Raw genomic sequence first — 15,123 nt, forward strand, 5'->3', positions numbered from 1 at the left:
TCTTTCTTATGTGTGAATGTTGTACATGAAAATGATACATTTGGTAGATTTTGTGGAACACAAATATAACTGAATCAAATAGTAATTTCTTAGCTATAAAATCAGGAGTACAGTTATGTCATTATCTGATGATTCCTTCACATGGCAAGATGACGTCTGCTTTTTGTTCTGCAGATAGAAAGAGAATGCTCTCAGAACACTGTTTTGTTTTCCTTCATCGTAATAATTTATTTTCTGCCGTGTTTTTTATATTTTTCCCCTCTGATGCTTTATTCCAACAAGAGCCATGGTCGTCCTCATTGAAAGCTTGGCTGCGCCTTTTGTAGCACACTTCCATTCATGCCTGCATGCTTGCTACACATGACACATTCTTACCACAGGAAAAGCCCTGAGCCAGAACAGGCAGGAAAACTTTGGAAAACCAGGATACAATTTGGCACTTATGGAGCCTAAACGATTTCCTCCTGGGCGTTGGGCTTTGTCCTACTGGGAAAAGCCAAAAGACCGGCGGAGAAAATTACATCCGGGAAAATGTTTATGCAGCACACTCAGCTCCCTCACTTTTTTGGCCTGCAAACGAGTGATTATTCGTCTGCTCTTAACCTCTTAGGAAGAAGGGGGAGTGTAGGTGGGTGATGGAGAGAGAGAAATTCTGTCCATCTCTAGTCTTCGGGCAGCTGCTGGCATAGCTTACACTTTTTCTCCCAACTTGAGCTTCCTTCTTGGCAGTGCGGCTGGTATTTGGAGAGCCCTTTCTAAACGTGGAACCCTCTGAGTTAGGTAGTACTGGTTACGCTGTGGAAGGTGGGTAATTGGGGGGAGCCTTCACACAAACTTGGAAACGCACACATTCATTCAATGTTCAGACCACTCACGTTTAATCCGTGTGTGCTCCCACTGGGTCAAGCCAAATAGAAACATTATGTTCTTCACCATAATTGCTATAGTAGCTCAGAACCTTACTTCCTTCATTCCCTTGTGACTAAACCTTAAAAGCTTAAATAGCTCACTTTATTGAACAGCCAGATAATAGACTTTAGATGTCTAGTTTTAAAAAAAAAGGAAATACAAGTTAATTTGACGCATTTAGCTAGGGCTTAAAATAAAATATAAGAATAGCAAAAACTGACATAAAGTTAAAGTGTTAATTATAATTTCAAAAAGAAACAAACACAAAGAGATGCACTTAAGTTTTAGTTCTTTGTCTAACAGATGTGTTGGGATGAATTCATACCTCCCAGTGTGTTTGACCATCCGCTCTATAGCCAGGCCTGTGTGTGAGGTCATTTATGATCTGATGATGATCTGGTCTTCTAACAGACCACCCCGTAAAGCCCAGCTTTCTGACACTGTGCTGACGGCATGTGCAGACAGCAACAGTAAAATCCTCATTGAAAAGGTGGAAAAAAACTTACCAGAAAGAAAATAAAACTCTGAACCACCTTCTTGCTTCATATTGTCACCTTCCTAAAATGATGGCCTAAGTTATTTTTTTTTGCCAAAAGTGATTTTTGGCCCCCAGAAAAGGGAATCACCTTCTGTTTTTATTTTTTTTTTATTTTTTATTTTTTTCCCAAAAGATAATATATTCAAAAAAACAAATTTTTGGTAAAACATAATTTCGGCCACCATTTTAGGAAGGCAAAAAGCTGCTGTTCTGCTAAGCCAAAACGCCATGAATGAGGTCACCTGCATGTTGCCCCGGTCCAGCAGTTTCCATCCACAGACCCAGAGAAATATGAGGAGACCTCAACAAAAACACACTCCTGTACTTTTGCCACCAAATAAATGTTGAATAATTAATGTCTGGAATGCATCTTGAACCGTGTCACTGTAAAACGGCTCAGATTGGACCATGAGAGAATGAAAGGATGTTGGCTTTGCTGTGGTCTTTGCTTCCCAGGTTGTGGCTGGTTCTCTATCCCACACGATTACTTTAGTGACTCTGAAAGAATGTTATTGAAGTAATTTAATTGCCTTGAGGACACCAGTATCCTCGTGGGTCCACTGACTTGCATGTACCTGTTTTTTGGGGTGACATTTAAGAACAAATGTCACCCCACATAAAATATGCAGTCCCAATCTGAAACTTTTTGTACCTGCATGTTTATTTTCCTCTTTCATGTTTTCTTCCCACTAGTTGATCAAGTTCACCATCTGTTATTTGAACCCCACCCTCTCCCTCACTCATCCTCACTGACTCCTGTTCTTTTTCACTGCTGTCATGTCTCTGGTTTCATACCAACCATTCCTTTCTATCTCCCACCACCTTTGGCCTGTGTATAACTCTCTTGCTTGAAATGGTTTCATTACGATGCCATGTCAAGTCGAGAAGTACTCGAAGCAGAGTATATTTTTCTCAGTAAAATCTGACACAGTACTGCAGGTTGGATCATATCTGTAAAGTTTTGTGTGGTGTGGCTCATTTTCCAGTGCTTTTAGACTTATAGTCCGGTTGACCCGGTTCCACTGGGGACCAAAATTGCAACATTTGTTGCATTTGCACATTTCAGTGTGTTTGGCTTGACACAACACACCATCAAGCCAAACAAACTTCTGAAACCTTTTCACTCTCTCACCTGTGGTGGCACTGCTCCAAGAACTACTGAAGGAAATAACACAAAAACCTCTGAAGAAGATACAGAGTTCAACTTCCTTCTTCACAAAATATCAACAAGAGCACAGTAACATCAGATTTTAGTGGTTATAGAAGTTATCTTTTGTTATTGATAAAAGACCACGAGTCATTTCTTCCGCTAGCTCTAAATTTGCATGTTTTTCTTGAATCCCTTGAACTGTAGCTCATTTCCTGCTTTCGGAGCGGTCTGTGGTCCGCTTGGCGTACACATGCATTCGAGTCACACCAGAGTTCACCTCAACCAGCTGACATCTGGGTTTGTAGGCAGACCAGAGTTTACTTTTTTTGGTGCACATCAGAGTTTGATTACGCATTCACACCTCACCAAACCAACTTTACTTTTGGATTATGATTATAGTGAACCAATCAGGGCTGGTGTTTTTTACTTTTTTTACTTTTCATCCTGACTTTTCAGTTTTGGTAGAAGCCAGCAGCTTCCCCATCTAAACTCTTAGATATGGCTGTAAATTTACAGTGGAATTCCAGCAGTAAGATACTGTTATTCCAAAATACGGTAGGATATTGTCAATTTGATGTCTTCTTCTCTTGTCACAATCAAGACTGACGACTGGCAGTAAACTACCGCAAAATAATTGTACAATACAGTTTTTTCCTAGGCAAGACATTTTACTTGCATTTGCATCTTAGAGAACCAGCATTTAAAGACAATGTTAAACTGAAAGAAAAAAATACTTTCCATAATAAATCTTTTAGGGAATGAATCAAAATCTACAGAACATAATCAAAAGTGTTAGATTACCATTGTTGGTGTTGTATTAAAAATACAATGTTAATTAAACACTTGTTTAGTCAAATTTAAAGATAGGTTTGTCAGTTTCCCTAAAAAGATGGTGTTTGATAAAGAGTTGCTCCCACAATCGCAGCGTATCTGTGACGTCATGTGTTTGCCCGGGAGACAGCAGTATGGCGTCTTGTCTGGATCTTATCATAACAAGGTAAGTTCCCCAAATCTATTAAAACATGCTTTTTGTTCTCTCTTTAATGTATTTATGTAATGTAATGGTGATGTATTGTCTCAATGTTTGTAACTCCCTGGCAGACATTATACCACAATGTATGCTGCGTTTATACTGTTATGTATTCTGTATCTCAATAAAGATCTATTAAAAAAGGTAAGTTTCATGTTAAGATAGTCATGTTTTTGATTTTTTGTTATGAATGCATTAACATTCTGTTTGCACAAGAGTTTCAACTTATGCTTAACGTAAATTTATTTTTTTGGATGTCGCGGTATGACTGTTCAGTACAGAGATGCTCAAGTCCAGTCCTTGAGAGCTGCTATCCTGCAACTTTCAGATGCTTCCCTGCGCCAATTAACACACCTGAATCAAATGAATGGCTGGTTAGCAGGTTTGTTCAGAGCTGATCCTGGTCTGTTGGAGTAAAAATACATCGAAAAGTTTCTGCACGGTAGCTCTCGAGGACTGGACGTGAGCACCCTTGGTTCATTATTTTTGTTAGCAGCTAAAGCTAGCCAAGCAGGTGTAACACGGGGTGTCGGTGGTTAAACAAACATTAAAACTGTCAGAAAGGCTGTTTGCGTTAAAATTATTTAGCTGCGGAGTCGTTTTCTTGAAGTTTTCGGCTATAGACGGCATAATGGGGAGAGTGGCTGTGCTGGACCGGTGGTTTGATCTATGCGATCAAAGCTAAGCCAAAATGTTTTTGTCTTTATAAATAATAATGATAATAAATAATATATTGGCTGACTCTTTTTTTTTCTTCATTAGTATGTCATGTTGGTGACTGAAGCCTGTTATGATGACTTCAACACATTTCTTCTGACAGGTTGGCAGAAGAAAGGCTGTCCAGAATGTTTCTATAAGCTGACTAATTTGTATTATGCCTAATGTCTGAGTTGTGTTCATGGTAATTATTTCTGACATTTTTATGCTTTATGTTGTAGGTGGTGAAAAATGCTCTCCAGGGTAAACCGGGTGGACAAAGTATTTTGGTGGGTCTGGTTAGTTTTGCTCACTTCTCTTCAAAATGTTTATTTATTATCCTAATGTGTCTGCTGTTTATCCTGTTGTTCCTCCAGGCTGGGAAAACCAGGCATTCTTCTGTTGGTTCATGTGCTTCGTCCTGCATCCAACGGCCACAAGAAGAATCCAAAACAGCTCATGTCAAACTGTGGACCATGTTTTCAGATATGTGCAGGTATGTGGTTTTTCTAATGATCCTACTTCTTTGTAGAAGCACTTTCTCATTGACTTTGTTTGCTATCTGAATGTAGCTGTGCTGCTAAATATATGTAATAATTTTTATTATCCGTCGTCTTATCATTATGTCAAAGATGCAAGCCAGTGTTGAAGCCTTCCTCATTGCCGTGCAACCAGGACAGCCCTTCCTCCTGCATGTTGGTGAAAACAAGAGCAGCACCAAAGACACTTCATCATCAGTGATCACAAGATCATCCAAGGTAGCTTTTAATGAGGTTTCAAAGCGCTCTTCACCTTCAGTGCAAACTTCTGTACATTAATCCAGCCTACAGTTTTCAACATTGATGTGACTTGCACAACAATTGAGGAGTTTAAGATCCTTGCTTTTACTTTACCTGGCAGAGTGGACACTCTTTATTATGATGATCATTTAAATGCATACTGTATCAATGAGAGGATTTGTTTTATGTTCTTCCAATTAAGGACTTGGTTTATTACAGTCCCTGTGGCAAGCAGTTTTCTGCATGGTCAGCATTGAAGGCCATATTGTCTTTGAGAGGGTCCAGCTGACATTCCAGACAGGACAGCGTTGTCCATGTTCTACATCTTCAACCTCCAATATCAACATGAGACAGCCAAGACTTTGGAGTTCATTCAACGGTAAAACCATTCCTATGATTTTTTTGACAATGAGCAAAATACAATGACATTATTTAAAAGTTTTAAAGCAAGTTATGATTGACATTTGACAAAGGTGGTGATGTTTTCTCTTTACTTAATTAAAAACAGCTTTATTTATATATTGTACCAGCTGTATTCAGAATGCCACACTATTTATATTCTCAGGAATTTTCCCATTTTTGATTTTGCTTTTTAGTCGCTTCATTGAGATTAACCCAGAAAGGGGCACAAAAGCCGGTCATGGGAAGATGGTATCCAAAAAGACTGGAAAGACCATTCAAAAGAAAAAGTGACAGTCAATGTTCAGGTTTCCACCCTCATCAAAAACCTGATGGACTTTGAGTGGCATCTCATTCAGGTTAGTTGTATCCTTTTCTTTGAAATATTTCTGTTTCCATATTATTCAGGATCTAAATTGAATTGTCTTTTCTTTTTCCATGTTGGACAGTGAATTCATCTGCATCTAATAAAGTAAGTGCCACTTGGACTCTTGAAAACCATTAATAGTTCACATTTTAAAACCCTGTTAATACTAAAGTTCCACATTATTTCAGCCATGTTGAATTTTAGATTTTGGAAGTCCTTTTTCATTGATTTGCTTAATGATAACCAAAGCATGGATATTTCTTTTAGAACTGTGTTTTTATGTTCATAAGATTGTATAAATTAATTAGTTAAATCCAGTTTCCAACTAGATGTTACCTGACTTAATATCTGTGTTTAACTGTCATTTGGGAAAGCCTAAATGAGTCAGGTGTTCTCCCTTGGTATGCTAAACCTGGACCAGGTGGCAGCAGGCGAGGGGAGCTGCGTTTTAGGAGAGCAGACGTCACCGAAAACGTCGGACAGATATTGCAATTAGGTGATGCACTGATGAACCGAGCAGAAATGTGAGATTTATATATCTACATTCTCGCCTACAAACATTGTTTAAATCATGTTGTGTCACGGCTGCTAAGCAACATAACGCCGAGGTGGAGGCTAGGCACCTAGCTGAAGGCTACAGCCTCTCTGCAATGCTCTCTGCCTTCGCAGGACCCCTCTTCCGTAGACCGGGTCGTTTCTCAAGCCCATGAAAGAATGAGCTTGAAAGGATGCAGACCCTGAATTCGGACACAAAGCTATAGTGGTCTGTAACACTTATTTTTATATGTATATTTTTGCATCTCTTTTTTGTTTGCTGCGCGTTTGCACCTGTCGACCACCGTAGTATTTTAATGATTCTGTATTTTAGTTCTGCTGGGGTCCATATGGTTATGTGTATTTGTTATAAGTTGCATTGTGATCACTGTTATGTGTAGAGTGTTATGGGGTTCCCCTATCTGACTCTGCTGACTTCCACTCACATGTGATGGACCTGTCATGTGGGCGAAGGGATCAGGGGAGCGGGATCTGACAACACCGGAAGAGCGGAGAGTTCAGTGTGTGTTAGCAGTGAAGCTATTCAGTTGAGTGTAACAATTTGTTAGAGGCGCAGCTGCAGCCTAAGGAATAGCAGCTCGCTCTTATTTCTAATAAATCCTGTTGGCGGTACTACATCTGCGGTGTGTTGGGGTCATTACAGTATTTAACACTTTAAAAGGTAATTACAGGATTGAAAAGGTACATTTCCAGTAAAATACTGGTATCTACAGACGCCAGCTTTTTTAACCGTTTTTCTGAAAGAACGTTGAAAAAAAAAAACTACAGTACGGATACTGTGAAATGACTGTAAACTTCTGGCGTCTATAGCTGCCAGTAGTTTACCGTTTTTTCAAAAGAACGGTAAACTACTGGCAGCTACAGACGCCAGTATTTTACCGTTCTTTCGAAAAAATGGTAAACTACTGGCAGCTACAGACGCCAGTAATTTACCATTCTTTTAAAAAACGGTAAACTACTGGCAGCTACAGACGCCAGTATTTTACCGTTCTTTCGAAAAAACGGTAAACTACTGGCAGCTATAGACGCCAGAAGTTTACCGTTATTTCACAGTATCTGTACCGTACTTGCATTGACGGTAATCTGCTGTCAGGATTAATTACGGTACAGCTACTGTGCATTTACAGTAAACTTCTGGCGTCTATAGTTGCCAGTAAGTTACTGTAAATTTACAAGATTATTTCTTAGAGTGTACTCATCCACAGCATAACCCAACCCAGGAGGCTGTAGGTGTTAGGTCACTTACTGTAAGAAGGGTGAGAGTGAATGATGGATTGGTGCGGAGGAGAAAAGTAGGGAAGGTGGGCTGGGGGTGGAAGTCGTGGGAACCGACAGGCATAACTCTGCATTTGTTTTCTTTTAACAGCTCATTCGCACATCACGTTTTCAAATGCAAGCAAAAGCAATTTGTCCTCTCTGTCTTCCCCTCACGTCCTCCCCTCTTCCTCCCTCGGCCTTTGAATCATTCTCCAGCTGGGCCCAGTTTTGCTCATTTCGTGTCAGCATGTCTGTTTATGTCTACACTGCTGTGCGTGTCTCATAGTGTGTTGGTTACACATACACACAAACACACTCACACGCAGAAGCCTGAGGACCTTGACCAATTCCCGGTGGAAAAGCGTGGCGTCGCTCTCCGTCACAACATCTGGAAGTGGGCATTCTGCAGTCGGCAGCCGCTACACTCTGACTTGATTATATTATCTTGTTGCCGCATGTGTGTGTCGGATGTGTGCGTGCGCATGCGAAAACACAAATTGCATACTGCAGATACGCATACACCTTCAGGTTGATAAACTAATAAGTTGTGTATAGGAGGCTGTCAGGCTTTGTGAGTGTTATGTGTGGGTGAAGAAGAGCTCTCGAGTGGTGGATGTTTTTCCGTGCGTGTGTGTGAAGAGGTCAAGTGGTGATTGCTGATGTTGTCTGCTTTAAACACATGTTTAGCCAGGGCCCACTCAAACGTTTGGCAACCATTAGACAACTTCCTCTCCATCTTCCGGACTTAGGTCTCTACGGATTTGTGTGTGTGTGCGTGTGTGTGCATGTGTGTGTCCGTGCTCGTGCACGGACACACACAGGTGTGGAAACAAGCTGGAATATGTTCAAACCAGACTTTAATATGTGGAATATATGACTTATAGGGATGTGAAATATTTACCTTACCAAAAATGTTCTCTAAATGCACTTTCATGAAAGTAAGTGCTGACTTTTCTCAGAGGCGTGTTTTTCTAAGGGATCAACAGAACTGTGAACTTTGCTTGTAACTGTGGCACCAGAGCTTCTCACACACTCCCTGAAATCACAGACAAACGCATGCATAGACACCTAAGGGCCTCTGTCGGTCATCAGGAAATGAAAGGATCATTTAGCTTAGAGGGAAGATGAGAAGATTGTAGAAGAGGAGAGGTGGAGGAAGAGGAGGAGTATCTGTAGTTTGATGCAGATTCTAGCAACAACAATGTTGTGATATACACTCTATTAAAGTGTGGACAATCTCTGAAGTCACGGACCGACCAGCTTTGTTAATCATGGAGGTGTGATGATCCGTAGTCATGATGGTCACTAGGTAGGACACAAGGTAATTTAAGGTAGAAGTAGAAAGTGGTCGGGTTATGAAATCAGTCATTTTGAAGTGTTAATAAGTAGCCATTACTGTTGTGTTCACACTATGACTCCTCACGCAGGAGCTCAAATCAGCTCCCCGTCCTTCATGAATCTGCTGCAAGGTCTATACAGCAGCATAACTAACTGCATAATCACATTCAGACATATAGATGTTGAATGTGATTTATTAAAGTAGTTTAGGGGCCTGGAGTAAAACAACAGAATGATGAGCTGACTGAACAGTCAACTGGCTACCTAAGCAATGATTGGTATGTTGTGTGTCATCTGTTGTTGGTTATTATGCAAGATGACTGTTTAATAGATAGAAATATTTTTCAGTGGTAACTTTGTACTTTCGGACTATCATTTAAACATATAATTTACATAGGCCAATGGATTCATATGTAAACATAAGTATGGTGTGTATATGTATGGTACAGATGGTACGTTTGGGGTCTCCAGTTACGGAACGCTCCTAGATTTTGTCCTTTATACAATGGAGACTATTCCAAAGTGATTTAAATACCACAGCTTGGGTTCCCGATGGCAGCTTCCAGTACACCATGCCTCAAAGCTCAAATTATCTCAAGCTGCTTTCTTGAAGATGGAAATCAGCTTATTGTACTGCAGCGGGATCAACAACCACCAAATGTCAGTCCAATAGAGTGTCTTTGGGATGTTGTGGAACGGGAGATTTATGGGTCATAAATCCTATCATGGATCTCCAACTGGCAAATCTGCAGCAGCCACTGGTCCTTTTGGCCACCACCAGCATTGAAAACTCCTTCCACTGTTGCCACCATTGACCAAGTTTGAGTTGCATCCTTCTCTGTTTGTGCAGTCAACCACGCAGCACTCTATTTTTACAGTAAAATCTATTAAATTAAAGCAATAACAGGTTACTAACTGTCTATTATTTTAATAATGTGGAGATAACACGTATACTTTGAGTTGATGTTTAAAAGGTCAATAAAAGTCCATTAACCAGTTGAGCTTGGACCCAGTTGGGTCCAAATTTTTGGCAATCACAGCCATTCTTGCATTTCAATGTGTAATAAATGGTGCAGCAAGTATAGCTAATCAATTTGATGTCTTGATGTCATTTTAGCACATATCAGTATTATCTTGATAGGAACTCCTTTAAAAGGTGAGTAACTATAAGCGTTTATCTGTAGCCAGCCAGGTCTGTGCTGGGCCTGGGCAGAGTGCATCCAGAGGACATGCACAAATCCCACTGGGCACAGGAGACACATGTGTCTCTGCTAATACTCTGCTACTACACCTGGTGACGAGCACACCAGTATATGCATGCACTGATTTTCATGCCCTGTTTAGCCCATCACCATGTGGGGCTGCTTGATTGGCCACAGTGGAGGTGGCCTAGTATGAAGCAGCAGAGAGCTCCACACATTATGTTAGAGTGAGGTGCCTGGCTATATCCTGACAGAGTGTGTTTTGTCTGCAATAAGTCTTTTTACTCTTCGGTCTCCATGTTTGTAGTCCTGACATGTAGGCCAAGAGCCTAAATTGATTGATGTTGAGGATTTTAAAAAAATCATTTTTGGTGTATAAATGTATGCTTATTTTTTTGAAAACATAGCTGTGTGTGGGGTTGTAAGAAGTCAATGTGTGAATGTGTGTGTGCGTGTGCCCCAGGTGCGCCCGTGTTGCAGATTATATCTATATCCAAGCAAGTTTGACACCTCCGCATTCAGACTAGCGTTCAGCTGCTCGCTCTGGCACATCCAGGACCAGCTCAACCTCATGTGAACGCTCTGTCGCCTCCACTCATGCTCACTTAGGTGAGTGTGCATGCACTCAAATCGGACTGCAGCCGTTTGCATGCCCACACCTTTGTTCATGCACTTTTAATGGGATTTTGTTGATTCCGCCTGCCTTTGTGCTTCCAAGTTGAGCCTTTGAAGTGCTTTTGTAAATACCAACACGTTCCTAGATTTTCACACCTCGCCTGCTGTGTGTGTGTGTGTGCGTGGACGTGTCCTTGTATAGATTTGCTCTGTAGCTCCACATACGTGTTTTGTATGTGCGTTACAGTTGCTTTGCAGAGTGCACTGTGGTAGGCTGATGTGATGGCGTGTCACCTCGATAGACATCCAGTCAGCAAGGCCTGCTAATCTGCCTTTACAGAACTCTCTGTGTACAAAATTCTTCCTAAATGCTGCTATCAAGACTTTTGAGGCGTGTGTATTTGTGCGTGTGCATGTGTGTCACAGCCAGTATGTGTCAATAGATCATTTGAAAGCAGATGACTCACACAGACTCAACACTCACTCGCAAAAGAAATGGAAAAGACATTTGTATGACCTAAAATAATTCCTTCTCTTTACACTTTCATCTTATTAAAGGTTCTTTGTCAGGACACAGTAACACATATACACACATGGACACGTGCATGCCCTGCTGGCAATCATTAGAGTGCATAGAGTGCCTCCAGGCAGTGAGGGCCTTTTAGCTGAAGCCATCTTTCTTTTTTCTCTCATTGTTTCCTTGGTTTCCTTTTCCCTCCGTCTTCCCCGCAGGCTGAACCAGCGGCTCCACTCAGACAGGTCTGGCACACACAGCACAGGGCTGGGTTACCCTTTAACAGAAAGACACTTTAAAAACAGCGCTTTGGTTGACATTTACTGCAACTAAAAGCAATTCCACTCCTACTCAGATTCAATAATACATTATCAAAGTGTCATTAAGTCTTTCATTTGTGCTGGATGAATAAAATAGCAGCTTTCCTCCTTTATCAGTATGCTGCTGCGTTTCCTCCATTCTCTGCTCTGAAGCGTTCCTCATCTCAGTGAGGCAGGCATAAGGCAGGCGGACCTCTTTATGACCACTCCTCATTGTCCTCATGACCCCTGTATGTGTGGGTGAATAGACTGCTCACTCTTTGGGCTGTGTTTTCATGATCACAACAACCACTATCCTTGTGTGTGTGTGTGTGCGTGTGTGTGTGTGTGTGTGTGCGTGTGTGTGTGTGTGTGTGTGTGTGTGTGTGTGTGTGTGTGTGTGTGTGTGTGTGTGTGTGTGTGTGTGTGTGTGTGTGCACGTGTGTGTGTGTGTTGGGGTGTGTGCGTACGTGCGTGCGTGCGTGCGTGCGTGCGTGCGTGCGTGTCTGTCAGTTAGTCATATTACTGAAGCCTTAAAAGCCTGACAGTGGGGTCAGCTGGCCACAGACCATGAGTCTGGCACACCATCCACATTCATGCACATCACTCTGTCCCAAATCATATGGAGCATAACTAATAACTTCATAAAGAAACACCTACTCACTCAAAATCCATTTCTTGTCCAGCAGCCACCATTGTGCTAATGGTGTTAGCCTAAAAACCTGCTTTTCAGCAGATGTGCCTTGATGCTTCCAGACTGTCATTTGACCCAAATTCTCTCACATCTCTCTCTTACACACACCCACACAAACACACATTATGTACCCAGTATTTAATGTCAAATTGGTTGAATGACTAATATGGGATTAGTTTACATAAACAGGATTTTATTTTTTAGCTCTATACCCAATAAATATCAGAAAAGTCTCACAGTTCCTCTCAGGTCCAGGAACTGCAGTTCCTGGACCTGACTGTGATATTTCTGTGTGTGTGTGTATGAACGCCCCACCAGGATTCAGGCGTTCAGGCTCTCGTCACCCCGCATCACTGTCACAAAGCTGTTAATGAGGGGCACATTTATTGCTGCATTAGGAGAAATGTCACTACACACACTCATGCACACACCTATTCATTGACTTCTTTACATCTGCGATTACTCTCCTGTAAGCTGGCATGGCTTTAACGTTTGAGGCGATTTGTGTGGGGAAAATGTGAAATCAGATTTTCAATTTAAAACACTTTATTGATCCCAAAGAAAAATTTAATGTGTAACTTATATCGTCCAGGTTTCTGTAAAGGGTCATTGCAGAGGCCAATGATTGTGGGCAGTAATGATCTCCTGTCTGTATTACAGTATATCTGAAGAAGCTTCTGACTGAAGACGTTGTTGAATGACAGTCTCTATCATACAGGAAGAGGATGGTCAGGGTTGTCCATAATTTTCTTGATTTTATGAAGAATCCTTCTTTGCATTGTCATCTCCGGAGGTGTTGGATGAACACAAAAAAAATCTTTATGCTGTTGGCAGGCGAGTGTTTTTGTCCATGTTTGTTTTGAAGCAAGAAAGAGACGGGATGTGAAAGGAATGGCTGCAAAGAGACAAGGGTCACTGCTGAGTACTCTCCAACAAACCCACTCCTCTCAGCTCTGTGTGCCTCTGCGTGTGTGTGTGTGTTTATGTGCTTGACAGATGACTAACCCAAATGCTGTCAAAGTGTTGTGTTACTCTCACGCCTCTGTCGCTGTGACTCACTCAGTGTGTAAGGATGTTTGCGTGCGTGTCTGTGTGTTACTTGTTACTCATTGACTGGTAAGGGCCCTGGGTACATTGACATGACATACGTCTCTGCCTCTCTATAATGTGTGATGTTATTTGCTGACTCGCTTCATTTCCTATTGATTTTTCCTAGAAACACTTTAAACCTGAAGCTAATTGAAATTAGAAACACTGTTGAAGTCTAGATTCCTTCGTCTTTAAGAAACATCAGCAGTTAGCCAAGATAACGACAGGAAGAAAACAGATGGAAATCTAGCTCACTCCATGAACATCTTATAAGAATAAGAGGGTCAATCTGCACATCCACACTAAATCCAGATCCGTTCTCTACTCCTCCACTACGAGGAATGGCACACCAGTTGTAGTCTTCCTTGGTCTTGTTGTTGATGCCAAGCAGACCTGGTGGCTTTGGCTGAACAGAGAGGTTATGGAATAATGCAGTGGAAGAAATCTGATGACTAATATTCAAAGCTTGTGAAAAAAGTAGCGACTTACAGTTCACAATTATTTCAAGAATATTACTGCATATTTATTTGAAACCCATTGTTTTTGTGTTTAAATTAATAAAGATCCCTCACCATCAGCTGGCCAGATCACATACTTGGACATAAAAGTCTCCCCTAAGTTGTCAGAGACGTTTCACCTCAATTTTACCCCACTATTGAAAATAATAAAAGATTACTTAAAACAATGGATAATAATACCTCTTTCAATTATAGGAGCCATTAACACCATTAAGATCAATCAATCAATCAAATTTTATTTGTATAGCACATTTCAGCAGCAAGGCATTTCAAAGTGCTTTACATAATTAAAATAAAAATAGTGTATCCCTCTGAAAAATTAACCCATTTCAATCAAGAAATCCCTTGATTTCTTGATTTCAAGAAATCAAAATAGCTCTCTATCTATACCACGATAGAGAGCGTTCATTTTATAGCGTTAACAACGGTGCTGTAAGTGGTCCGGTATGAAATGGGGGTGATAGAACAACACAGCATTTTTAAATGTCAATAATAAGAATGCAGAAATTGTTTCTGTTGTTTTAAAAGGTATGTCAGTCTGCCTTTTCCCCATCGATACGCTTCCCAACCACCCTGCACCATACGCGATAAAAAAAAGAAAAAAGACGTTCACATTGCGCAAAACTCTGAAACAGGAAAAGCGGGACATGAAACGGAGCGACGAACTAGATGTGAATTATGGCATAAAAACAGAGAATCAGACGCTGAACACTGAAAAAATCAACACATGACGATTAGGCGGCGCAGCAGGTGATGAGTGAAGATTACTGGTGGTGAGCGTCAATAAATGATCAAATAAATGTAGCAACAGGAAAGAAACTAAAGTGGACATAGCAATAAACCAAGAGAGGATAATACTAATCAAATGAAACTAAATGGAAATGAATGAAGAATAAAATACAAGAATAAACTAAGAAACTAAAGTAAATATAGAGGAATAAACTGGTATGGCAAGACCTTTCGAGCAACAATTAATACAGAGGACAGTATGGCAAGAATAAACAGACACTATTTCCAGATAAAAGGTAAAATTATATCGTTGAAGTGCCATAACTTTAAGACCATATCTAGTACTGAGAATAAATATATCTTACAGACCATGACAGTAAATAACTGATCACTTATTTATGTCTTCAATATTATTTTTCATGTCAGTATTAATATCATGAGGCTG

The 15,123-nt window shown here is 40.7% G+C and overlaps 1 protein-coding gene and 1 long non-coding RNA gene across 9 annotated transcripts in view; both read left to right on the top strand.

Moving 5' to 3' along the window:
* bcas3 (BCAS3 microtubule associated cell migration factor) overlaps positions 1–15,123 on the top strand; it is a 386,651-nt gene that overhangs the window by 161,436 nt on the left and 210,092 nt on the right. The gene's annotated exons all lie outside the window — the stretch shown is intronic.
* LOC103474328 (uncharacterized) lies at positions 3,574–7,132 on the top strand. 3 transcript variants are annotated; one of them, XR_001777229.2, is made up of 7 exons: positions 3,574–4,447; positions 4,566–4,613; positions 4,701–4,819; positions 4,956–5,081; positions 5,305–5,481; positions 5,699–5,860; positions 5,975–7,132. It is a non-coding gene; the product is annotated as an uncharacterized LOC103474328 (long non-coding RNA). The 3 variants fall into 3 exon arrangements; XR_014090588.1 differs by lacking the exon at positions 3,574–4,447 and having other exon boundaries at positions 4,462–4,819; XR_014090589.1 differs by lacking the exon at positions 3,574–4,447 and having other exon boundaries at positions 4,462–4,819; positions 5,322–5,481.

Source organism: Poecilia reticulata, chromosome 13 (assembly GCF_904066995.2).
Source record: "Poecilia reticulata chromosome 13, P_reticulata-male-v2, whole genome shotgun sequence".
NCBI classification, from domain to species: Eukaryota; Metazoa; Chordata; class Actinopteri; order Cyprinodontiformes; family Poeciliidae; genus Poecilia; species Poecilia reticulata.